Source organism: Bubalus bubalis, chromosome 9, assembly GCF_019923935.1.
Source record: "Bubalus bubalis isolate 160015118507 breed Murrah chromosome 9, NDDB_SH_1, whole genome shotgun sequence".
In the NCBI taxonomy this organism is placed as follows: Eukaryota; Metazoa; Chordata; class Mammalia; order Artiodactyla; family Bovidae; genus Bubalus; species Bubalus bubalis.
In genome coordinates, this window is record NC_059165.1 from 19058940 (window position 1) to 19085678 (window position 26739).

The following is a 26739-nucleotide window of genomic DNA, read 5'->3' on the forward strand; positions in this document are numbered from 1 at the left end:
AATGAACAAATGAACTGAACATATTTGGATAGAAGAGACAAAATTCTGAATGAGAAAAAATAATGTTAAATCTATTTCATTCTGGAGTAAGACTAGGGAATAAAAATCAAAAGCTATTCCCCTTGGTTCACGACAGAACCCATTTCCTAAATTCACCAATGTTGTACCTTGAGCTGAGCTAGGAAAATGCCACTATGCAGCAAGCAATAGGAATGGCTTGGTATGAATGATATGTCAGGTTGACACTACATTCAGAATTCCAAGAAGTGCAGTGGTTGATAAATACAGTTTAACATAAAGGATATTTTTCTACTAGAATATTCAAGTAGGATGTGCCTATTCATAAAAATCTTCAGTGGCATCAGATATTTGTGTATAATAAATTAAGAATGGTGACAAGTTAGGTTCTGACTTCAAGGAATTCAGAATCCAGCAGAAAATAAGACATATGTACATAACAGAAAAATTAAATACATATAACAAATAAGAAATTAAATACTTAAGCAAAAGACAAAGAGGCTGGGAAAGAAGATATGTGCTTGTATGGGCACTCAGTCATATCTGATTCTGTGAATCCATGGACTGTAGCCTGCCAGGCTCCTCTGTCCGTGGGATTTTCGAGGCAAGAATACTGGAGCAGGTTACCATTTCCTGCTCTAGGGGATCTTCCCGACCCGTGATGGGGATCGAACCCCTGTCTCTTGCATTTCCTTCATTGGCAAGTGGATTCTTTACCGCTGCATCACCTGGGAAACCCGAGAAAGGAGTTAATGGGGTACAAATCCTAAAATTGGTAATAACTTCATCACCAAAGAAATTGGTCAATTTAGGAAAAGGGTAATGATGTAAGTATAAAGAAGCATACTAACACATCTAACATTTCTCAAATGCTAATATGCATCAGAAACTAAGCTATCACAATATCTTTATATTATTTCACTTGGTCTAATTAAAAACTGTCAAATACAGTCTTGTGCTCATTTTATACATGAGTATACTTAGATTCAAAGAAAGTTACTTGTATAAGTCATACAAGTAGCATACAATAACTAATAGGTAATAAATAATACTTAGGATAGTGCATACAGTAAAGCCAAGGAAATAAAGATTTTCAGAAAAACGATGGCATAGCAGAGTGAATAGTCATGGATCTGTGCTCATAAATACTTGGTCTTAAAATCTGGCTCTATTAGACCAGCAATATGATGTTGAAGATGTTAGTAGATAACTATAAATGTGTAAAACTACATGTATGTGTACATAAAGTGTGTATTTGATTGTTGTTGTTTAGTCGCTAAGTTGTGTCAGACTCCTTGTGACCTCATGGACTGTAGTACGCCAGGCTCCCTGGTCCTTCACTGTGACCCAGAGTTTGCTCAAATTTATGTCCACAGAGTCAGCAGTGCTGTGCAATACTAATTTTAATGTCAAGTTTTATGTTGCTGTTCAGTTGCTCAGTCATGTCTGACTCTTTGTGAGCCCATGGACTGCAGCATTAGTCTTATAGAGATGGAAATATAGTATTTTATTAAATTATTTAGAGTGAAGATATGTACTTAAACATTGTCTGAACAAGCAGACAATCATTGTATAAGGATTACATTTACAAAGTTGGCACTATCCAATTTTTCCTTTGACAATGATGCACAAAAAGATACAGAAATATTCTATCTCAACTCTTTCAGGATCATGGATAAGAAAACCATCACCTAAACGTCAAGGCACTTTTTTGGCTATTCAGTGGAATATCTCCAACATCTCATTGGCTTAAAATTACAACGTTTGCTTCCCTGTTTGTGAAAAGATAATCTGTTGACTCCAAGACAACTGGTTTCCATGCTTCTGTAACAATTCAGCCTGACAGAAGTTCTACAACTTTATAATTTTCTGATTCAGATCACAGTCTCCAGGTTAAAAAAAAAGGAGAGGAGAAGAATGCTCAATGTCCTCCACTGTGTTTAGTTGCTCAGTCGTGTGCATCTCTTTGTGACCCCATGGACTGTAGCCCAGCGGACACCTCTGTCCATGGGGATTCTCCAGGCAAGAATACTGGAGTGAGTTGTTATGCCATCCTCCAGAGGTCTTCCCAGCCCAAGGACTGAACCCAGGTCTCATGCATAGCCAGTGGATTCTTTACCAGCTGAGCCACCAGAGAAGCCTGTCCTCCACTGTGATGAATTCAGTCTGTTTCAGTTAATATCCAGAACGCTCTGATCCTACTCAAGATCAAGGAAGTGGAGGATTAAAATTAACCTTGTTAGAAAGAGAACCAAGTGAACTAAATGGGAATTGGCACCAGAAGTGTAACACAAAGCAAGAAGTGGGGTCTGAGACTTTGGAAATGGGAACATGTTTGACAGAGCTACTGGGAAATAGGGGAGTCATGAAAAGCGTAATAAAAGCATGATCAAGTAGCACCAGAGGTCTAATTTGAGATCATGGATTTATGGTAAGTTTCAGTCCTCATGTGATTTTGATTTTTAGAATGTATAAGGACAAAGACGATGAACTGAGATAGTTGAGAGTCAAGGGAGAGGAAATTTCATTGCAATCTCAGGGTGAATTTAAATAATTTTCTTATAAAATATTGAGCCTGGATGAAAGCCAAGTAAAGCCAAAAGAATCTAAAAGCCTGGGTCAAATAGATATCAGTGGTGACTGCTGCTGTAGGTGCCTAGACATACGAATTACAGTCAAGCATTAAGAAGAGTCAGTTTCAGCATCAGCATCTTTTCCGACCAAGGGTCAGTACCACCTCTGAACTCTTAAATTCAAAAATAAAGTTTTTCCATTGGATGAGTGGATAGTGATAAAACAGCTGTGTACTCATTGCCTACCCATTCAAGCCTAACAATGACCTTTTTCTAAAACTGCCTCTCTTGAGTAATGCCTTCCTTTTGCATAAGCGGCTGTTCAAATCTCACTGCTGAAACTTGGTATTAGAAATACGTTTATGGTACTACTTCATAGGGAACTTCACTTAAAAGAACAGATCACCCTTGAAGTTGATATTCATATGAACAAAGTATTGTGCCCGAGAAAAGCATCTTCTAAATTAATGAAAATAGCACATCTGTGATTTTTTTCTTTTCCTTTTTGCTATTTGTATGTTAGCCAGTAGAGTGTAAGAACAATAACAATCATATAAAAAAAAAAAGGAAGAAGAAAAGCCATATGTCCTCATAGTCATTATGAAGAAGTTAGAGGATAGTAATTTGCACCAGTGATGGGCTATTTGGCTTCTGTCTAGTTGAAAGGAATGCTATCCATATATTGACCTGAATTTTCCCTGGTAGCTCAGCAGTAGAGAATCCGCCTGCATTGCAGAAGTCACAGGAGACACAGGTTCAATCCCTGGATGGGGAGGATTCACTGGAGGAGGGCATGGCAACCCACTCCAATATTCTTCCCTGGTGAACCCCATGAACAGAGGAGCCTGTTGGGTATACAGTCCATTGGGTCACTGAGTCAGACATGACTGAAGTGACTTAGCACACACACATGAAATTAACTAATCATGCAAAACCTTGTCAGTTATGTGACAAGGTTTGTGACTGACCCTCGTCAGTTTATTATCACAGTAATTTGTTGACAAAAAGGAAAGAGTATTCATTAAAAATACTGACTCAGGTTTGATTAGATTTTTCATATTTTAAAAAACCTTCAATTACTTTAAATAAGAGAATGTTAAACATTTTAGACAAATATTTGCATAGTCAGATCACCAATGTGTCATTGAAAATGTATTTTTGGGATTGTAAATCAGAAGCATATAATCTTGAGTTTTCAAGCTTTGATTTTGGATCTCTACCCTAGTCAAAACTTTCTCAAGAGATATTGCATCAGTAGCCAACTTGGCATTTAAGCTATAAATATTAGGTCTACTATAAGCATGTTTGGGGTTTGGTATTTAATTTCACTACTAGGTATGTGGTTATTTAAGACAAATTCAGTGTCATTAATTTGTGAGTATCTCTCCTTGATCCTCAAACTGGCCCCAGTCTGATCAATATTTGAAATAAAATCCTACAGAAGCCTCCAGGTCATGTGTATACTATAAATGTGCTACCAAAAATGTCATGAGCCAACAAAATGATCATATGAATTTTTTAAATTATTTAAAGTTGAACTGAAAGGCAATTAAATATGATTTAACATTTATAAAAATATATTGGAAAATGTAAAATTTCCCTTAGACATTTTACTACAAAGTCTTTACCAAGAGAGAATATTGATTACTGTTTGGTGTGTTTTCCTCTCTACTGTGTTCTTGCAAGGGCTGAAAATATACCTTTTTCTTTACATCGCTAGCCCATGTCCCATAACTGATACTAAACACATCTCTGTTTATTAAACAGTCTCATTACACAATTCTAGACATCCTTCTACTTATCACTAACCAGAAGGAATATTTTTTAAACATTAAATTCATACTGAAAAACATTCTTATTCCATATTTTAGTGAATTCTCACATAGAGTGCATCACTTTTGCTTCTGACATAAAACAACTTGTTTTAAAAAACAATGGTTTTGTGTTAGAGCCTTTTTATAATATTTATTTATAATGTTATAATTGAGCTTCATTAAAATCAAAGGCTTGGCCTTATTACTTTCCTTTAACATGTATTGAGTTTTTTGTTTGAATCGCACTTCCTTTATATTTTTATTATCTGTCACACTGAACACATAATAGATGTGATAAATTTCTGGTTAATGAAAGAAATGAAGGAATAATTGAATTTACTGAGGAATTTGCATGGAATAGTTGCCAATAGGAGACAAGACTGGTGAGTTTTGAAATGAAATGCATTGCTAAAGAGGGAACAATGCAAAGGTCATATCTACTTTTCATGGTATAGCTTAATCTTGAACTTAAGAAATTACTTAAGTGTTTCTGATTACATAGTCAATTATTTTCACATAAGTTATATGAGTAAATGGATTGTTAACAACATAATCCCATTTTATTACTTGTGAAGATAGTTGATTAAAAATTTTAATAAGATAGGTTTTGTTCTTTTATATTTGTTATTAAATAAAAAGTGGCAGACAATATGTTTTTAAAGGCCTACCTTAAATCAAACAACATGATGTTGTAAGTGTTTCCAATGAATTTGGCTATCCAGAAATGTTGCTCTACTAAAATAATGAAGACATTTGAAGGATAAATCCAAGTTTTTAGAAAATGTATACAGTTTAAGTCTTAGAATTAACATAGAGCATAGGAGAATAATCCTGTATAGTTCACGAGAGCCTGTCTTTGCAAATTTGCCAGCCTTTTGGAGTTTCAGGGTCCCCTCAGTCAAGAGACCTTTTATGCCATTTTAAGCCCTGGCTTTATTTTGAATTTTAGATTCCTTAAGGGGAAACCCTCCCTTTTCCCAGTTTATATGTTTTTTTTTTTTCCTTGACAGTGTCTGAAGCTGTTTGAGGACACTCCCCTAGAACCGTCCAAACTATTGTGTTTCTTGAAGAAAAATAAATTATCACTAAGATTCCCCCATACATACACATAGAGACTAATTAGAGATCATATCCCAGATACACCAGGGACTTGTTTTTAGCATATTGTTTATGATATATTATTCTTCTCCTATTTGCATTTATAAGACATCAGAAAATTATAAATAAGGGCTAAGTTTAGATTCTATGAACATACAGCAAAATCATCTGGGGACTCATTATTTACACACTGTTGAAAACTGACATTTATTGTGACCAGCATAAATGTATTTTGGCTAAGACCACAAAACATTTAATAGTTTTACATATTAACACACACAATATGCAGACCATTAGGAGTTAACGGCTCTAGGCCAGGTCTAAGTCAGTATTGTTTTCACACATCTTAGCTTTTCTTTTTCCAAAATCAATATCTGCAAATAATAAATGAGATCCCAGAGGGTTGAGTTAAGCTCCAACCACCACAGAGCAACTCTGCAATTGGTCACTGACTCAATAATGCAGGTGAGTGCCACACTATAGAACATCTTTAGCACACTATAATAGAAAATTAATAGCTTTCAAATCAGCACTAGGGTTACCCTAAGGATTACATAATAGCATGAGTTAGAACACTCATTCAACTCCAAGAAGTATAAAATGCCATAAAGATCTGAGAAAGATACAACAGCCTGAACATGATGCTTAATTTGTTCCCTTCACATTGTTTTCTATTCGGACAACAAAAGGCTAATGATATAAAAGTGTCATGTTGAAACAGTGTGCTAATAAGCCGCATTGCAGGGGTGTCTATGGTGTCCCTATGAAGTTCTTGAATCGCTGGACAGAGATTTGTATATCAGAATCAGGAACCTGTGCATTGTAACTATTCTTTCTTAAAGTAAGTAAAAAGTTAAACATTCTACACACATCCTCATTCTATCTCAACACTTAGGTTAAAGTTTCCCCATGAGAAGCAAAAGCTTTGTTTATTTCCTCTGCTATGTGACCCTTTCATTCATGGAGATCAGAATGATACTCTGACTGTAGGTTTGCAAACTAAATAACCATAAAGAAAAAAAAAATTAAGCGTAACTTCCTTACTTACATATACTTTATTTTACAGAATTGACTACCAATAGTAGCAACGACTAAAAAGCCCTCAGTCAAGAAACTGTATTCCCACCATCCTAACATGATGTTCAGATAACTTCTGAGCTGCACAGCATAAAATATGCTTCTGTAAGAAGACAATAGCACGTGATAGAATATCAATTATTTATTTATCCATTTTTCAATGCTTGAGAAATCTATGGACACAGAGGGCCCAAAAATAAAACTTGGAGGGTTCTATTTCTACAGTGAGTATGTTCAAGACAGGCAGAAAGTAAACAAATTCTTTCTAAGCTTTATCAAGTTATTGTTTCCTTCCATTACTTGACATTTTAAAAGCAGACTAGTTCACATCTTTACAAAAACACTTCTTTTTACCTCAAAACTGTAAATAAATCAGATTTTTAAAGGAGCAGATATATCTCCTAATGCCTCTTGTCAAAGTATGTGGCTTAAATCTATATTTCCAGGTATTAGATATAAAATCAAAATTTTAATAACTATACCTCAAGCTCTAAGATTGGCCATTAGTCTTAAAAAACCAAACCCAAACAAGACAAAAACCAAAGCAAATATTCCTGAGAAAATACAGCCGCTAAAGGACAGTAGATACTTACCCACAGGCTGCCAACATCCAGTCATTTGCTAAAGCTAAAAGCATATGACATTTCCCCGCAGGCTACTTGTCTTTTACTTTCCAACGGAGTTTCATCACCTAATTTAGCACTATCAGCAAAGATTTGGGACAGCAAAAAAAAAAAAAGAAAAAATCTTCCTTCCTGGTTTTGTCCTTCCAGTTCTTTCTCTTAGTGGCTCGTGCCCCGCACACAAAATGGCACCTTTCTTTCGATGCGGAAGCAGGTTTTATATACCAGGCATGTGTGAGTATGCCACAAAACACGCGTTCCTTATCATGCGCTTGTTAGCTTGTCCAATCTATGGCAATCACTTCAGTCCCAGGGGTTGAAAGACACAAGACGCAGGGAAAAAGGGAAGCAAAAGCTGAAGAAAGATCAATACTGCACAGTGAAACAAGAAGTGTAGGCTATTTACTTTTCATTGATCTGATGATGCAAGAGAAACACCTCAAACTGGCATTAAATTGAAGGAATACATCTTCTGTGTTTTTTTCACCTCAAGGTCAGGAAAGAGCAAAAAAGAAATTAGAACAAACAGAAACTAATCACACGAGTACAATAAAACTATTAATCCACATTACAAACCCACATAGTAACGTAATTAAATTTCAGGTTGAATGAGATTCACAATAAGACAAATACTGTCCGGCTTTTCAGTTTAACTTGTTTAAACTTGTACCTAGAACAACTACAAAACATACACAGTTGTACATGAGGACTGAATTAGACCAACATTTAATACCTGGCTAGAGGCCCAGACTTACTTTTCAATAATCCCAGAAAATTAGAAACGGGCTTTATTCCAGCCACAGAGAAAATGATTGAACATGAATTCTTAGGTTTTAAAGTAAAGATCACAAATGGTTTTCAAAAGAGTTCTTCCTAGAATTCAGTGCCAGTTTTCCTTCAGGTTAGAAAATTCTAGGCTTCTAATATATCTGGATAAAAGAAATTTCAATATATTCAAGCAAGCCATAGACTAAAGCACTTGAAATTCCTATAGTGACACAATGTGAATGGACTTGAGAGATTGGTTAAACCTTTTGATATCAGTGCTAATGTGAATAAAACCTACACTATTATTCATTTAACTGTTCATTCATCCATTCATGTAAGTTCTGGGGTGGGCACCATAAGCATATGTATATACACAGACACATATTTTTAATATAATTTTTAAGAATACCGTGGTTTCATTTGGGTCAAAATTTCAGAATTAGAGAAACCAAGGCAGTAAAATTAAATATTTAAGTTAATATTTTCTATATCTACTACAGATTTTTGCTTTGTGGTTACCTTGAGACTTACATATAACAGAGTTATAATGATCTATTCTAAACTAATAAATTAACTTTTAAAAAGATTGAAGTATAGTTGATTTACAATGCTGTTAGTTTCTAGTATATAGCAAAGGGTAAGGAGGGTAGCATAAATTAGGAGTTTAGGGTTAGCAAATACAAACTACCACATATAGAATAGATCAATGATAAAGTTCTACTATATAGTACAGGGAACGATATTCAATGTCTTATAATAAATGATAATGGAAAAGAACCTGAAAAAATATGAATAACTGATAACTGATCACATACCAAAACTCAACCCTTTTTCTTCCCTCTTTCACATTTTGTGTTTTGATGTCACAATTTACATCTTTTTATACTGTGTATTTATTAACAAATAATTGTAGCTGCAGTTATTTTTAATGCTTTTGTCTTTTAACATTATACTAAAGTGACTTATATACCCCATTATAGTATTCGAGCCTTCTTGATTTGACTACATATTTATCTTTATCAGTGTGGTTTTATGTTTTTGTTTAACTAATTAGCAATTTTTCATTCATCTCAGCTTGAAGAAACCTCTTAACATTACTACAAGGCAGGTCTAATGATAAGAGGAACTCCCTCAGCTTTTATTGTCTGGGAAAGTCTATCTCTCTTTCATTGCTGGAGGACAGTTTTGCCAGGTAAAGCATTCTTGGTTGGCAGGTTTTTTCTTCTCTCTCTCTCTCAAAACTTTGACTATATCATCTCCTTTTCTCATAGTCAGCAAGGTTTCTGCTGTAAACCCCACTGATAGCTTTATGGGCACTCCCCTCTATGAAATGAAGCTGTTTGTTTTGGTTTCTTTTCTTCCCTTGACACGGTCAAAACTTTACCTGATTTTTTGACAGTTTTCTTATGCTCTCTCTCAGTGGAATCTTATTTTGGTTGAATCTACATGGAGACCTATGAGTTTCATGTACATAGAAATGAGAAGCTTTCAGTGTGGTAAATATTTCACAGTGAATACATATGTCCAACTTGCAGGTTATACACTTCAAATATGTACAATTTTGTCAATTATGCCTCAAAAAATCTAGGAAAAATAAAAATTTAAAACTCAGGTGATAAAAAAAATCATTTGTCTAGTTCACCTTGAATCATCTACAATGGGTTTTTGCTCAATTTAGAATTCATGTATTTTAATATTTAATCACAATTATAATACACACACCCTCTATAAAAGCATCCAGCTTTGACTTGGGGATCTTGGACATTTTAAAAGAAATAAATGACAACAAGCCAGGGCAGGTGTGGCAGCTGTAAAATTGTGTCGGTAAGACAAGAGATACTGTTCTTGTTTACTGTCACAGTCTTGCTCCATCCACATCAAGTTTGCACAAAGATTTTTTTAAAAGGTTAAAATTTTGCAATGCAAGTTATTTTTCTTTTATCTAGAACCAAAGATCACAGTCCTTAAAACTGATTCAAGTAAATCTACTAATGAAGTTACACCTCAAATTTTCTACTTCTAAAATGTCGCTGTAATGTTCCTTTGAAGTGTTAAAATAAACAATATTTTTGCTGTTAGTACATCTTAATGCCAAGACTTTTTATGTTATATCTAGAAATCTTAACAGCAATTCATTTGAATTCCCCATGTGTTCATTTCTAGAGATTCTATTATTTTGTGTCTATTTGAAACATATACTGAATTTTTAAAATTTGAAATTATTTGTCATTGCTGATTATTCAAAATATGAATGTCTGGAAGCATAATTATAGATACATCTTTATAAAAGCTATAAATGTATAAAATAAGCTAATATACCTTATATGCTATGGGATTCTCAGGCATTCTTTTTCATATTTGAAAATATATTTCCATGTTTCCTATAAAATCTTAATTTTGTACCTACTCTATTACAAGGAAATTGAAGAGCTTTCTCACTTATTCAGAAATGTTTAAAAAGCTAAGCACTGTATCATTTAAACTTTCATTTAAATGTTTTCAATCTATCAGAATATAGAGTAATAGATGAAAAAATTTGAAGATAAACTTTTATGACATTTTAAGATTAAAAACATGGGAATTATTTTATTCTAAAGCTCTGCTTACCTGAAAACTAATTATGGAATGACTTTTTATAAAATAAACATTTCTGTATTCATTTTTAAAATGCAACTTCATTTTAAGTTAAACAGCTTTGTGGATACGTCACTATTTTGCCCATATGGCATAAGCACAGAAATCTTCTCTATTAGGTCAATCTGCATTATGCTTGGCCAGGAAGCAACTTTTTGTAAAACAACAACAACAACAACAATAACAACAACAACTTGACACAGTCAGAGCAGCAGGAATGGTATTTGTTAGATGCTGCCCAGTCCAGACTTATTCTCAGAAGCTAAGGCTAATCCTAACTGGCAGAAAGAACAAAGCAATAGAACCAGTGTTACTATGATTTCTTAGGTGGAACATGATGGAAATTTGTCTTTTCACCATAAATTCTATATCTTATTACAATTCACTTGGTGAGGTAATAACTGACAAGGTTTTGTTATATTTAAAAAAAAATGTTTTTCAGTGAATCTTGAGAGAGGTAAAGGAGAAATTTTCTTTTCATCTATGCAATCTAGATTCCCATCCTTACTTCTGAAACATTATCCATACAGATTTGAAGAATAAAAATATTATAAAGCATCTTTTGTTGTGTTGTTCAGTTGCCAAGTTGTGTCCAACTCTGTGACCCCACGGACTGCAGCATGCTGGGGCTTCCCTGCCCCTCACCATCTCCTGGAGTTTGCCCAAGTTCATGTCCACTGAATCAGTGATACCATCCAACCATATCATCCTTTAAAAGCTCTACACAACACTTATAATCTCAATTTTTATATAAAACATTTAAAAAGTTGAAGCTTGTTATTTTTTAAAAAATACATTGAACTTCTTTTATTTAAAAAGAATCCAAAATTTATTATATTTAATGAAGATACAGAAATATTTTAAGGTTATGTTTATTATTCTCAATCCCCACATGCTTTTTTAAAGTTTCTTGATAAATGATGACCTGTTTTAAGTATATTAAAATATTAAAAAACTTATAAGAATATAATTATTTCTTTTAACAAAATTACCAGGAAATATGAATTGAAATTAATTATAGATTAACAATTTGGGCTAAGGTGAGGATCATTTCTACGTTACATTTCCTAACATGACATAGACCATGATACCAATTCTTGGTCATATTTAATCACATAACTGAAGTACTGTGTGTGCCAATTAATTTCACATCCATCACAGGTTCTTTAGACAGTAGGAGTTTTTGGAGGTCACTTTGATGACCTGGTTAGAATCTTCAGGCAATAAGGGATCAGGAGGCTTTTTAGAGAAAAGAGCATTAGGAAGTAACATTATTAACTTTAACACTTCACAAGGTAGCATAAATTTCATTCTTGTTCTCAGTTTAGACAGTAGCAAATAATAATATCCCTCAATGGAGAATTGTTGCATACATTTCTGCTTTCTATTCCTAACTAATACTTCTCAAATCCCTAAATGTAGTCTGCTGCTGCTGCTAAGTCGCTTCAGTTGTGTCCGACTCCGTGGGACCCCATAGACAGCAGCCCACCAGGCTCCCCCATCCCTGGGATTCTCCAGGCAAGAACACTGGAGTGGGTTGCCATTTCCTTCTCCAATGCATGAAAGTCAAAAGTGAAAGTGAAGTCACTCAGTCGTGTCCCACTCAGGGACCCCATGGACTGCAGCCCACCAGGCTCCTCCATCCATGGGATTTTCCAAGCAAGACTACTGAAGTGGGTTGCCATTGCCTTCTCTGAAATATGGTCTACATCTGCCCATAATCATGTAATAATTTGCTGTCAAAACCAAACGTTCAAAACTAAGGATGTATAGCAAGTGTAATTCTAATTTTTATTTAAAGAAACAAAAGTGACTTTCTATGGTCTTAAAACATGAAACAAAGAAGTCATGTTTTTTATAAAAGGGAAAAAATTTACAGATAGACATAACAATTTATCTTTTTTGTGTTTTTGTGTGTGTGTGTGTGTGCAGTTCCCATTGGCTACTTATTTTACATATGGTAATGTAAGTTTCCATGTTACTCCTTCTATATATCTCACCCTCTCCTCCCCTCTCCCCAGTGATCTTTCTTTTAAAGTCTATTTTGTTGATTAAAAAAAAAAAGTTTGAATGTTATATAATCATTCATTAATTATTACATAGTTTTCAAATTATTTTATAATCTTATCATTAAAACTGTCCATATCAGCTTTTCCCAATCCAGAAGGCAGATTGTTGAGCAAGGGGAAATGTCCTAATAATTCATCACTGGATTGCTCTTCAAAGTTTCAGGAACTTGCTCATTATCTTTCATTGCTTAAAAAAAGGAATGAATAAAAATGCACTTTTTGTAATTTAGCATTTCCATATTTTCTATTTAAATGTTGACATGTATCTCCTTGAGGGATTCATCTGACATGCCTATCAAGCTTGCCTTCTCCATTTTTAATAGGGTGAATAATAGGTGATAAAGGTTGATTAGAAATGAACCTGAAGATGTATCTTATTAAAGTGTTGCTCTCTTTTATACATACACTTGCAATCTAATTTGCTTTGCCACTAAGTCACATGAAGGAACTATATTCTTTCTTTAGAATTTTGAATTGAATAAATTTTAAGATGTGTCTCATTGGATCAAACGTGTGATGACCTTGAAAGTAAGGTTGTCTTTTTCAAAATAACTACATGTGAAAATTATGAGATAATTACCTGCTAAATATTTCTTACTTTGCAATTAGGAAATATGTTTGCCTTTTAGATTGAAGTATTAACTTGAACAGTTCTGTAAGAATAAATTGAAAATTTATAAGCTCTGAAAATCCATTAAATGCATTTATTAGAATTTATTTATAATTCTTGGGTAGTTATAAGATCCTAGATAGTAATAAATACATCTAAATTTTTTTATAACTGAAATTTTGAGACAATGAAATCCAATCTGTCCTCCTATAAGGGTTTTATCTGATGCTTTAATTGAAAGAACACTTGCTTCTGGAAGTAAGGCATATATGATACCTTCCTTTGTCCTAATTGGAAGGCAGAAATCAAACTGCTGAGTGCTGAATTTCAACCCCGGAAGAATTCTATCTTTATCATGGTATAAATGAAGCTATGGAACTCTATCCTCACTCTCAGAGAATGGGGAATAATATGGCCCTAAATCTGGAGTTTGATGCTTCAGAGGCTACTGAATGGGACAGAAAATAAGAATATTCTTACACCTAATAGAGAAGGGCAGCGATGAGAAAGGAGGTGGTAGAAAGATGGTAAGAGGATCAAGAGCCAAAAGGGCTGATCCAAGAACTATTAAAGGAGAGATTTATAAAATAGAGGTGACTAATATTAAGTTGAGGTTTGTATTGCTGCAACATAAACCTACTTTGTCCCAAATTCTCAATAAATTCTTCCATTTATATAGCTACTGAAAGAGAAGAAGGAAGAGGGATGAAGAGGGAAGGAAGGAGAGACAGAGGGAGAGAGGAAACAAGACTGAGGGAGAAGGAAGGAGGGAGATACACTGAATGTATAAGCTATGGAAAGAGAAGATATTTCACATCATGTTCAATCATGCACAAAAGAAGGTCAGCAGAATGAAATTTTTTAAAGTCAAAGAAATTCTACTGCACCATGTTTGAAGCCACTAGGTGCAAGTTTTCCAGTTGATTTTAATGTCGACCTTAATAGCTGATTGACAGCAACTAACATCTGAAATGAAGAAACATTCAATATTTACAGTCAATAGTTGATGGTATTAGATCTTAGTTTTACTCATATAAGGAGACCATACTCATCTAATACCTCTATCTCTACTTTCTAAGAAGGATACTGATTTCCCTTTCTTGGGTTAAGAGGCAGAAATCTGCAAAAGAAAGTTATGGGAGTGTAGTATAACCCATTCACATCTAAGTTTTCTTTCTTGGGTATAGAAGAGAATTGTTCTTGCTCATTTCTTCACAGAAAACCAGAGTCATGTGACAAATGATCAGATCTGACTAAGGGGCTGTGAGAGAAAGGGAGTCATGTACATCATCTCCAGATAGAAGCTTTCTGTTGCTGTTTGAATCCAGTTAGTGATTTCTTTCCTTGTCATAACAACGATGACTGCTGTGCATTTCAGATGCAAGAACTATAAAATGGACAGGACTCTGGTCATCCTAGATTACTTTGTTGTTGCATTGGAAACATATCCAGGTCTGCAGTGGATTCTGCAGAAATAAGAAATAAATGGTTGTCTTCTTAAGCTAATAAGATTTTAAGGTAGTTCTCACTGTAACACATTCAGCTTATCCTAATACAGATATTAATTCTATAAGTTGGAAGCTTCAGAAACAAATAACTAAAACCTGTGGCCTTGTTTCGTCGATAGGTTGAGGAAGACACTGATTACTGTCATCAGGAAAGATGGTGATCTTTCTACTACTTCCAGGGACAAAATATGATTGGGAAGCTAGATCATAAACCTAATGAATTTGAACTCCTAAGAAATGACTTTAGAAAACTGAATGTTACTCATCTGAGATAACTGCTGTTATTTACTTTTGACAGGGTATTATTTAAAATTTTTGTTTTGGCTCCTTCTCTTTATTCTTTCCGGAGTTATTTCTCCACTGATCTCCCATAGCATATTGGGCACCTACCGACCTGGGGAGTTCATCTTTCAGTGTCCTATCTTTTTGCCTTTTCATACTGTTCATGGGGTTCTCAAGGCAAGAATACTGAAGTGGTTTGCCATTGCCTTCTCCAGTGGGCCACATTTTGTCAGACCTCTCCACCATGACCCATCCATCTTGGGTGGCCTTACATGGCATGGCTCCTATTTCACTGTCTTAGACAAGACTGTGGTCCATGTGATTAGGTTTTCTATGATTGTATTTTTCAGTCTGTCTCCCCTCTGATGGAAATTGATAACTGCTTTATGGAAACTTCCTGGTGGGAGAAACTGACTGAGGGGGAAACTGGGTCTTGTTCTGATTGACTGGGCCATGCTCATTGAATTGTTAATCCAATTTTCTGTTGATGGGTGGAGCTGTGTTCCCTCCTTGCTATTTACCTGGGGCCAAACTATGGTCCAGGTAATTAAGATAATGGTGACCTCCCTCAAAAGATTCCATGCACATACTGCTACACTCAGTGCCGCCAACCCTGCAGCAGGCCAGCACCAACCTGCACCTCCACCAGAGACTCCTGGACACCCACAGGCAAGTCCAGGGAAGTCTCCTGTGGGGTCACTGCTCCCTTCTTCTGGGTCCTGGTGCCCAAGGTTTTGTTGTGCCCTCTGAGAGTCTATTTCCCAGTCCTGTTTAAGTTCTGGCAGCCAGTTGTGGATGTGACTGGTGATGGAAGAAAGGTCCAATGCTGTAAAAAACAAAATTGCACAGGAACCTGGAATGTTAGGTCCATGATCAAGGCAAATTGGTAGTGGTTGAACAGGAGAGGGCAAGAGTGAAAGTCGACATTTTTGGAATCAGCAAATTAAAATGGGTAAATTTAACTCAGATGACCATTATATCTCCTACTGTGGGCAAGAATTTCTTAGAAGAAATGTGATAGCCATCATAGTCAACAAAAGAGTCGGAAATGCAATACTTGGATGCAAAAACGACAGTATGATCTCTGTTCGTTTCCAAGGCAAACCATTCAATATCATGGTAATCTAAGTCTATGCCCCAACCAGTAATGTTGAAGAAGCTGAAGTTGAAAGGTTCTATGAATATCTACAAGACCTTCTAGATCTAACACCCAAAAAAGATCTCCTTTTCATTATAGGGGGCTGGAATGAAAAGCTAGGAAGTCAAACACCTGGAATAGCAGGAAAATTTGGCCTTGGAGTACAGAATGAAGCAGGACAAAGGCTAATAGTGTTTTGCCAAAAGAACACACTGGTCATAGCAAACACCCTCTTCCAACAGCACAAGACAAGACTCTACACATGTACATCATCAGATGGTCAACACTGAGATCAGATTGATTATATTCTTTGCAGCCAAAGATGGACAAGCTCTATACAGTCAGCAAAAACAAGACCGGGAGCTGACTGTGGCTCAGATCATGAACTCCTTATTGCCAAATTCAGACTGAAACTAAAGAAAGTAGGAAAAACCACTAGACCATTCAAGTATGACTTAAATAAAATCCCTAATGATTATACAGCAGAAGTGAGAAATAGATTTAAGGGACTAGATCTGATAGACAGAGTGCCTGATGAACTCTGGATGGAGGTTCATGACATTGTACAGGAGACAGGGATCAAGATCATCCCCAAGAAAAAGAAATGCAAAAAAGGCAAAATGGCTGTCTGAGGAGGCCTTACAAATAACTATGAAAAGAAGAGAAGTGAAAAGCAAAGGAGAAAAGGAAAGATATACCCATTTGAATACAGAGTTCCAAAGAATAGCAAGGAGAGATAAGAAAGCCTTCCTCAGTGATCAGTGAAGAGATAATAGAGGAAAACAATAGAATGGAAAAGACTAGAAATCTCTTCAAGAAAATGAGACATACCAAGGGAACATTTCATGAAAAGATGGGCTCAATAAAGGACAGAAATGATATAGGCCTAACAGAAGAAAAGTTATTCAGAAGAGGTGGCAAAAACACACAGAAGAACTGTACAAAAAAGACCTTCATGGCCCAATGACGATGGTGTGATCAAACACCTAGAGCCAGACATCCTGGAATGTGAAGTCAAGTGGACCTTAGGAAGCACCATTATGAACAAAGCTAGTGAAGATGATGGAATTCCAGTTGAGTTATTTCAAATCCTAAAAGATGATGCTGTGAAAGTGGGCACTCAATATACCAGCTAATCTGGAAAACTCAGCAGTGGCTACAGGACTAGGAAAGGTCAGTTTTCATTCCAATCCCTAAGAAAGGCAATGCCAAGGAAAGCTCAAACTACAGCACAATCACACTCATCTCACACTCTAGTAAAGTACTGCTCAAAATTCTCCAAGACAGTCTTCAACAATACATGAACCATGAACTTTCAGATGTTTAAGCTGGATTTAGGAAAGGCAGAGGAACCAGAGATTACATGGCCAATATCCGCTGGATCATTGAAAAACAAGGGAGTTCCAGGAAAACATCTATTTCTGCATTATTGACTATGCCAAAGCCTTTGACTGTGTAGATCACAATAAACTGGAAAATTCTGAAGGAGATGGGAGTACCAGACCACCTGACCTGCCTCCTGAGAAATCTGTATGCAGATCAGGAAGCAACAGTTAGAACTGGACATGGAACAACAGACTGGTTCCAAATCAGGAAAGGAGTAGGTCAAGGTTGTATATTGTCACCCTGCTTATTTAACTTATATGCACAGTACATCATGAGAAACACTGGGCTGGATGAATCACAAGCTGGAATCAAGATTGCAGGGAGAAATATCAATAACCTCAGATATGCAAATGATACCACCCTTATGGCAGAAAGCAAAGAAGAACTAAAGAGCCTCTTAATGGAGATGAAAGAAGAGAGTGAAAAAGTTGGCTTAAAGTTCAACATTCAGAAAAATAAGATCATGGCATCTGGTCCCATCACTTCATGGCAAATAGATGGGGAAACAGTGGAAGACCTTATTTTGGAGGGCTCCAAAATCACTGCAGATGGTGACTGCTGCCATGAAATTAAAAGACGCTTACTCCTTGGAAGGAGAGTTATGACCAACCTAGACAGCATGTTAAAAAGCAGAGACATTACTTTGCCAACAAAGTTCTATCTACGCAAGGCTATGCTTTTTCCAGTAGTCATGTATGGATGTGAGAGTTGGACTATAAAGAAAGCTGAGCAACGAAGAATTGATGCTTTTGAACTATGGTGTTGGAGAATATTCTTGAGAGTCCCTTGGACTGCAAGGAAATCCAACCAGTCAATCCTAAATGAAATAAGTCCTGAATATTCTTTGGAAGGAGTGATGTTAAAGCTGAAACTCCAATATGTAGGTCACCTGATGCGAAGAGCTGACTCATTTGAAAAGACCCTGATGTTGGGAAAGTTTGAGGGCAGGAGGAGAATGGGACGACAGAGGATGAGATGGTTGGATGGCATCACTGACTCAATGGACATGAGTTTGTGTATACTCCGGGAGTTGGTGATGGACAGGGAGGCCTGGTGTGCTACAGTCCATGGGGTCACAAAGAGTGACCAACTGAGCAACTGAACTGACTGATTCAAAATTAGTAACGTCACATAAGATTTGGCTAATTTGCACATTAAAATGAAACAAAATGGAGTCATTCAGGTAATTTTGAAATTTGTAATATGTGAAAAACCAAGTGTTCAAAGATAAACACCAGGAAATAAAATTAAGTATTTTAAGTGGTAAAGATAATTTAAATTCAGTTTTGCTATAAAAGGAAACTAAAAATGTTGCTTGCATACCTTAAGATTTTTCAAAAATTAAGGAGACTCAGTGCAAAGAACATATTAAGAATGTAGTAAATAGTAATTCTTTTTAAATGATAAAATAGCTGAGGAAATATCTTTTTAAGGGCTTTTATTAAACAAGAAGCTTAATAAGTTTTTAAGGGAAATAGATTGCAAAACAAACCACAGATTGATCTAAACCTCTCTAAAAGATTGGTTTCCCAAACTTCTAAGGGCAGAAATACCCACCCCCAAAAAGGACATGGATTGTTTTCCCATTTGAAGATGTTTCTAAGATGGAAAATAGAAAAAAAAAAAAATCTGAGAAAGAAGAGCCAAGTACTATAGAGAAAAATAAACAAGAGAGTTCCCCACAGAGGGCAAAATAATAAATGTGTATAAGCCTTCAAATCAACCAAAAAGTAGTGACATCTTCAAATGAACAGAGTAAGACAGTGTTAGGAAAACAACTATGTCAGGACTCTCTGAATATGACTCAAATTAGTGTTAAGTGTATAAAATTTTCATATGATGGAAGACAGAGTGAGAAATACAGTTAAATATTTGTGTGAGGAAGTGTTACCTAATGCAAACAGTCTATTTTAAGAAAATTTTACTAACAACAAATTTGTTGAAAATTTTTCAAGGTCCAAGTCAAGATTAGAGGGAAAAGCAGGTAAATAAAGTTACTAGTTTTGTGGCTTGATGAGTATTCCTCCTGACACCTATTTAGCTAAGAAAAATCTCAACAGCAGTTGAATTATCTGATAGAGTGGTCATTTGGCTATAACAAGAGGCAAAAGAAGGAAACCCCATTACTTCCTCTTGGTTGTATGAAGTACTTGACTGTCCAAAATATGCTCTACCTGTGAGATCTGGCATTTTCTAAACTCTACTTAGCACCCCAAAACCTGAATCTCTGCAGAGTGGAGTAATTAGTTAAATAACTATCTAGAGCTATCTTGATGAAGATACTATATCTTAGAGATTCAGAGAAAAACTGAGCACTTTGGTAGGGTAAGCAAAGAAGCTATAGAGACTGAGAGGATATAGGAGAATAGGATTAAAAGGAGAAAAGTAGTGACAAGTCTAAGGGACTTTAGATTTAAAAAGGAAAATAGGAACTATATCAGTGAGGAAATTTGGTTGAGTTGAATCAAAGTGAAGAAAATGTTCTGGACCCTAATTCTATGAGCCTTCTGAGTCTTCCGTGGGTTGGAACATATGATTTGAATAAGTAATAATTGGGCTTTAGCACATTCTTCTATGCAGGACAAGAAGCGATGGTCAGACCTTTACCTGGAACAACTGCAACTATTAGACCCTCTTGGTGGAAAACCTGGCTTCCTTGGTGGCTCAAACAGTTAAGAATCTACCTGTGATGTAGGTGACATTGGTTTGATCCCTGGGTCTGGAGGATCCCCTGGAGAAGGAAAGGGCAGCCCACTACAGTACTCTTGCCTGGAGAATTCCATGAACAGAGGAGCAGCCTGGTGCGCTACAGTCCATGGGATTGCAAAGAGTCGTACACAACTGAGCAACTAACTTATGTAACAACAGGTTCAAAATTAGGAAAGGAGTATGTCAAGGCTGTATTTTGTCACCCTGTTTATTTAAGTTATATGCAGAATATAATCATGCAAAATGCCAGGTTGGGATGACTCACAAGCTGGAATCAAGATTTCTGGGTGAAAAAACATCTCAGAAATGCAGATGATACCTAACAGCAGAAAGTGAAGAGGAACTAAAGAGCTTTTTGATGAAGGTGAAAGAGGAGAGTGAAAAAACTGGCTTAAAACTCAACATTCAAAAAACGAAGATCACGGCATCAAGTCCCATCATTTTATGGCAAATAGAAGGGGGTGAAGTAGGAAGAGAGACACATTTTATTTTCTTGGGCTCCGAAATCACTGTGGATGGTAACTGCAACCATGAAATTAAAAGACACTTGCTCTTTGGAATAAAAGCTATGACAAACCTAGACACCAAATTAAAAAGCAGAGACATCATTTTGCCAACAAAGGTTCATATATTCAAATTATGGTTTTCCTAGTAATCATGTATAGATGGAAGAGTTGGACTATAAAGAAGTCTGAGTGCCAAAGAATTAATGCTTTTGAACTGTGGTGTTGAAGACTCTTGAGCATCCCTTTAAGTGCAAGGAGCTCAAACCACTCAATCTTAAAGGAAATCAACTCTTAATATTCATTTTTGGTAGTACTGATGCTGAAACTTCAACACTTTGGTTACTTGATATGAAATGCTGACTGCCTGGAAAAGATCCTAATGCTGGGAGGACTAAGGGCAGAAGGAGACAAGGGTGACAGAGGATGAGATGATTGGATGGCATCACTGACTCAGTGGACATGAGGTTGAGCAAACTCCGGAAGATAGAGAAGGACAGGGAAGCCTGGCATGCTGCAGTTCATGGGGTGGCAAAGAGCTGGACAGGACAACAACTGAACAGCAACATTCTTCTAGATTTCTTTTGGGTCCTCAATTGGATGTGATAAGGATTTTTAATATTAAACAGTAAATTGCACAATTCATTTCCAATTTAAAGCAAAATACTTGAGCCCCAAATTTAAAAACAGTGGGGAAGGAAGGGATTTTGTGATATGATTTGGAAATTTAAGGAGGAAGATTATATGAAAACTGAATTTTCTGATTTGAAGTAATGAATCCCAGTATTAAGAGTAGTTTCAGCATTAACGTTATAAAGGTTATGGAATCATAGGGTGAGAGGCTTTTTAACTTGTTTTCTCATGCTCTTTGGTCAAATACAGATGTTACATCTTTATTCCCAAATCACATAAACTGTACATTTCCCCATCTGTTAGTCTAGCTTTCACTCTGTTCTATCTAACCATCTATTTGGATTAAACTCTTATAGTGATTTTATTTTCTGCACCCAGTTCTACCAAGATTCACCTTTATTAGCTTTGATAGGCAAAAATCCTTTTACAGGAGACTAAAATATATTTAATATAACATAATTTACTTTAAAAACAAAGATTTGGCTCTTTCTGTTTATGTTGTAATATTCAAATTTCAATTTCTTCTAGTGTGTTCAAATGGCAAAAGTCACAGGTTTCCGTAACAAACTTTGCTTATCCAAGTAGTACTTATTATGGGCACCATAATTATCTGTGTTCTCTATGCTTTCCATTAAGTTTGAAACAAGAACTAATTTGTATCTCTCTGAAAGATCTAGCTCAGCACCTGGTAAATTATGGTCACTTCTTAAGCTTTTGTTATGTTGTAAGTAATAAAACACTAACTTCACAGATATGATCTCTGCCAAGTAACTTTGGTTTGGCTGCAGACCACACCTTTGCTCAGCTATCCTGTTTACCATTAACACAAGAGAAAGAAATGAATTTAAAACAGTTAGAAGACAATTGGCACTGCATAGTTTACTGGTAACAGATCGCTTCAGTATTAAAATCTCAGTAAGGTTAAGAGTGACTAAATAAACTGGGTTTCAGTCTATTCATTGTAATACATTCTGCATTCAGCACTAGAAAAAGGGAATTTTAAAACTAAAACACCACCTCTGGGTCTCTGGATATTTTTTCTAAGGAAATCAAGAGCAAAACTCAGTGAGTTTTAAAACCGCTTTAAATAGGGAATTGCTGCTGCTGCTGCTAAGTCACTTCAGTCGTGTCCGACTCTGTGTGACCCCATAGATGGCAGCCCACCAGGCTCCCCCGTCCCTGGGATTCTCCAGGCAAGAACACTGGAGTGGGTTGCCATTTCCTTCTCCAATGCATGAAAGTGAAAAGTGAAAGTGAAGTCGCTCAGTCATGCCTGACCCTCAACGAGCCCATGGACTGCAGCCTACCAGGCTCCTCCATCCATGGGATTTTCCAGGCAGGCGTACTGGAGTGGGGTGCCATTGCCTTCTCCAAAATAGGGAATTGAGCAAAACTCAATGAGATTTAAAACGAAAACACAAAATGAATGTTTTACAGTGAATGAATTGTTAAAAGAGAACTAGTTGCCCATCAGATCACCTTCCCATTCTATTACTGATTCTTAGTGTTCTGAGTTAGTGTTAACTGCTAATTTTATATTTGTAAGAGAAAGTTATATTTCTTTTAATATAAGTTTAAGAAATGAAATATACTGGGTACATATGAAAACTTTCCACTTTCAAAATGCGACTAGTTCTACAGGTAGCATATAACTAATCAATCAATAAAACTTCCTGGATTATAAGACGCAACTAAGGAAACATGGATAGAAAATTTTCCCTATTTTTATCTCCAGCTTGGTGATTGGGAATCCATAACTGTAACTCTGAATTTAAATTTATCGGAAAAATGGGATGAATGCAGACAGAATGATAAACAACTTATTTCAAATATGGTTCAGACTAGAATATAATTATCTCTAGCCCTAGAAAGCAGGAATTGAATTAGAAGCTTTGTAGCAGATAAAATTGTATAGCAAAGCCAAGCTCAAAGCTTAAGAGAATTTTAACACAGGCTTAGAGAATACCGAGAGTGACAGATATGGATAGTTGCCCATATAATACACATTCTAATATGCTTTAATAATGAAACCACAATTTTACTTGTAGCAGCTCTGTTCCCAGTTAAATAATGCTTTGCTTCTCCGGATTTGATCTAGAGTTGCCATGTGATACATTGCTGTATTTCCTAACAAGAATTTCCCTTTCCAGTATACCATTTTCATTTGATTTCTACTTGGCTTGTGGACAAGAATAATGGATAGAATGCCTTAATATGAAACAGTCATCTTGTACCTATCCTAACAGAGGCCTCCACTGACAGACAATATAAACCACCAGATGTGCAAATAAATAGACCTTCAGATGAATTTATCACTCAGTCTAGGAGTCCTCCAGCTGAGACCCTAGACATTTTAAAGCAAAAACAGGCTATATACCCTTTATGCCCTGTCTTATTTCCTGACTTATACAAATCATGATCATAATACATTAGACGAGATCATTTCTTACACAGACACAGTAATTGGAACAAGTTGTTGAGTATGCAAATTGTTGTTCAATATACAAATTAGGTAAATAGAAGTTGTAAAAGGTGCCAAAGAAACCAACTAACAAATATTTAATCTGTCTTAGAAAACTTTAAGTCTTATCCAGGTTAAACAACATTGGAAAGCTTTATTGTGATGTATTAGGAAATTGGTGTAGGGGTACTAAATTTTCTTTCTCTTTTATTGAAGCATAGTTGATTTACAATGTTAGTTTCAGGTGTACAAAGAGATTTAGTTATACATCATATGTGTCCATTTTTTTTTCAAATTGTCTTATCTTATAGATTATTACAAAATACTGAGTATAGTTAAATTTTCTGAAAGCTACATAGTATTATCTGGATTTAAAACCTACTATTTCAAAGAAGAAGCCACAGTCATTAAATTTAAAAGTGTTTCCAGTTAGTGATCTCTCATTTGAACACATTGTCTTTAGTATCAAAAAGAAAATGTGAAAGACTGTATAGAAAAATTAAATTCATAAAGTATTTTCTCAGTGTTTTTGGGGGAAATTATGTTACACAGTCAATTTTGGAATAAATCTTACATGCTACTGCTAAGTCACTTCAGTCGTGTCCGACTCTGTGCGACCCCATAGACGGCAGCCCACCAGGCTCCCCGGTCCCTGGGATTCCCCAGTCAAGAACACTGGAGTGGGTTGCCATTTCCTTCTCCAATGCATGAAAGTGAAAAGTGAAAGTGAAGTCGCTCAGTCGTGTCCGACTCTTAGCGACCCCATGGACTGCAGCCCACCAGTCTCCTCCGTCCATGGGATTTTCCAGGCAAGAGTACTGGAGTGGGATGCCATCGCCTTCTCCAATCTTACATGAGATCTCATCAATTTTAGTTGTTAAAAAAAAGATGGATCAAGAAGTAACATTTCCACAAGCTTTGTAGAATATACTGTTTCTACACTGAGTGGCACCACAAATTAAGGATAATACAGAAAAGAAGACTGAGATGCGAAAGGTTGTTACTGTATATGTTCTTTTCCCTACAGAAATAATTTCCTATCCTTTTAACTGATCTTACCCCATGAGAACTTTTTTCCTTCTGGGTAGCAGCCAGATTCCTCTACAGAAGATACTTTTGTACCACTTTTATTATAATCACTCATAAGTTCAGACAAATTAAGCCTGAAATTATTTTTTCCACAGAAAGGGGAAAACACATGTCCAAAATTAGGTGAAATGTGAAAACTTGGTATGATCTTTGCAAATGCTCACTTTTTAATCAGTAGATTATTTGATTTACTTTTTCATTAGTTACAGAAATCTAAACATAAAAGCACACTTTGGAAAAAGATGAAATGTAATAAATAAAGTCATACTACTTTTAAACAAAATTTTGAATGATATGGATATACAACTAAAAAAGTAAGAAATGTTCAAGATTGTAATGTCTAATTAAATGACCCAAATATTTATCAGCAGACTATTTCATATAGTGACAATAAAAGCAAAAAAAGAGAAATGGTTTTCACATTACTTATGTATAAAACAGTACATAAATTCAATTTTACAAAATATTTTAACTTGAAGGAAAGCTCTGTACTCAACCATACTTTCATTTCATGAAAAATAAGTGTAATAAAGTTTACAAGTTTAAGACTCAAGATTTTGTCCTCTACTGTTCCTATTAAAGTTGAAATTTGAGAGAAAAGGCAAAAATAGTCTATCCTTATGATGATAGGTAAGCTCCTGTGCTCTATATTTCTTCCACAGGAACATTAACAAGGTGTCTCAAAAATCTTATTACTGATGCCAAGAGTCATATTTAAATGTAAGACACTGAACAACAAAGACAAGTAGGTTATATTTGGTGAAGCAGCACTATAACTCTAACCTTCAAACAAGTTAAAATTTCATGAGATTTGGAAATACAGGCAGTTATTTTGCCATTAACTTTCAGCTGCAGATGAAAAAAGGAGAGAATTCAGTAACTTCAACTTCTGTAGTACTCCATTTCATTAATTTGATTGATTCAGATATAAGTCAGAATTGCTGAGAATTTCTTGACAATTTATCACTGTGTAGGAGAAATGTTTGTTGAAATGGTAATCAATGCACAAAATATTAATGATAGTGGATAAAAGTTTCCTTTTTCAGAGGAAAATACCACAGAAAGTTAAATGTTAATATTACTTTATATACCCCCAAATAGTATTCTAAGTAAATATCTTTGAAAGCATACACAGATATAAAGCCAACAACCTTCAACAGTCAGGATTCAGGATAGCTGAATGGCAAGATTAATACTGGCAACTTACTGAAGAGAAGTAAAAGTTGTTTTTATTCACTGAGGTGATTTTTACAAATGAGCCACTATGGTGGCTTAGATGGTGAAAAGAGTCTGCCTGCAATGTGGGAGACCTACATTTAATCCCTGGGTTGGGAAGATCCCCTGGAGAAGGGAACAGATACCTACTTCAGTATTCTCGGCTAGAGAATCCCATGGACAGAGGAGCCTGGCAGTCCATGTTGCAGAGTCAGACGTAGCTGAGCCACTTCACTTTCATATTTTCTTGTACATAAAATAAGGAGGCAATAATGATTTGCCTGCAGTGAAAACAAATGAGTTAAATATCAGTTGTTTCCAACTACATTTAAATCTTATTTATTTCAACTTTAACATTCTCTTCTTAAATATTGGACTTGATATGGGTTGATCAACCTAAGTATATATGCTGCTAAGTCACGTCAGTCATGTCCGACTCTGTGCGATCCCATAGACAGCAGCCCACCAGGCTCTCCCATTCCTGGGATTCTCCAGGCAAGAACACGGGAGTGGGTTGCCATTTCCTTCTCC

General features: G+C 35.7%; 1 long non-coding RNA gene across 6 annotated transcripts in view; it reads right to left on the reverse strand.

Moving 5' to 3' along the window:
• The window catches only part of LOC123334984, a 389678-nt gene that overhangs the window by 312646 nt on the left and 50293 nt on the right, over positions 1-26739 (reverse strand). The window contains exons 2-4 of one of the 6 annotated variants that reach the window (XR_006553164.1): positions 26359-26489; positions 15709-15900; positions 13365-14750 (exon numbers count right to left, since the gene is read on the reverse strand). The exons of the other annotated variants lie outside the window; for them this stretch is intronic. This is a non-coding gene — a long non-coding RNA (uncharacterized LOC123334984). Of the gene's footprint in view, positions 1-13364; positions 14751-15708; positions 15901-26358; positions 26490-26739 lie in introns of those variants that run through there. 6 annotated transcript variants of the gene reach the window in all.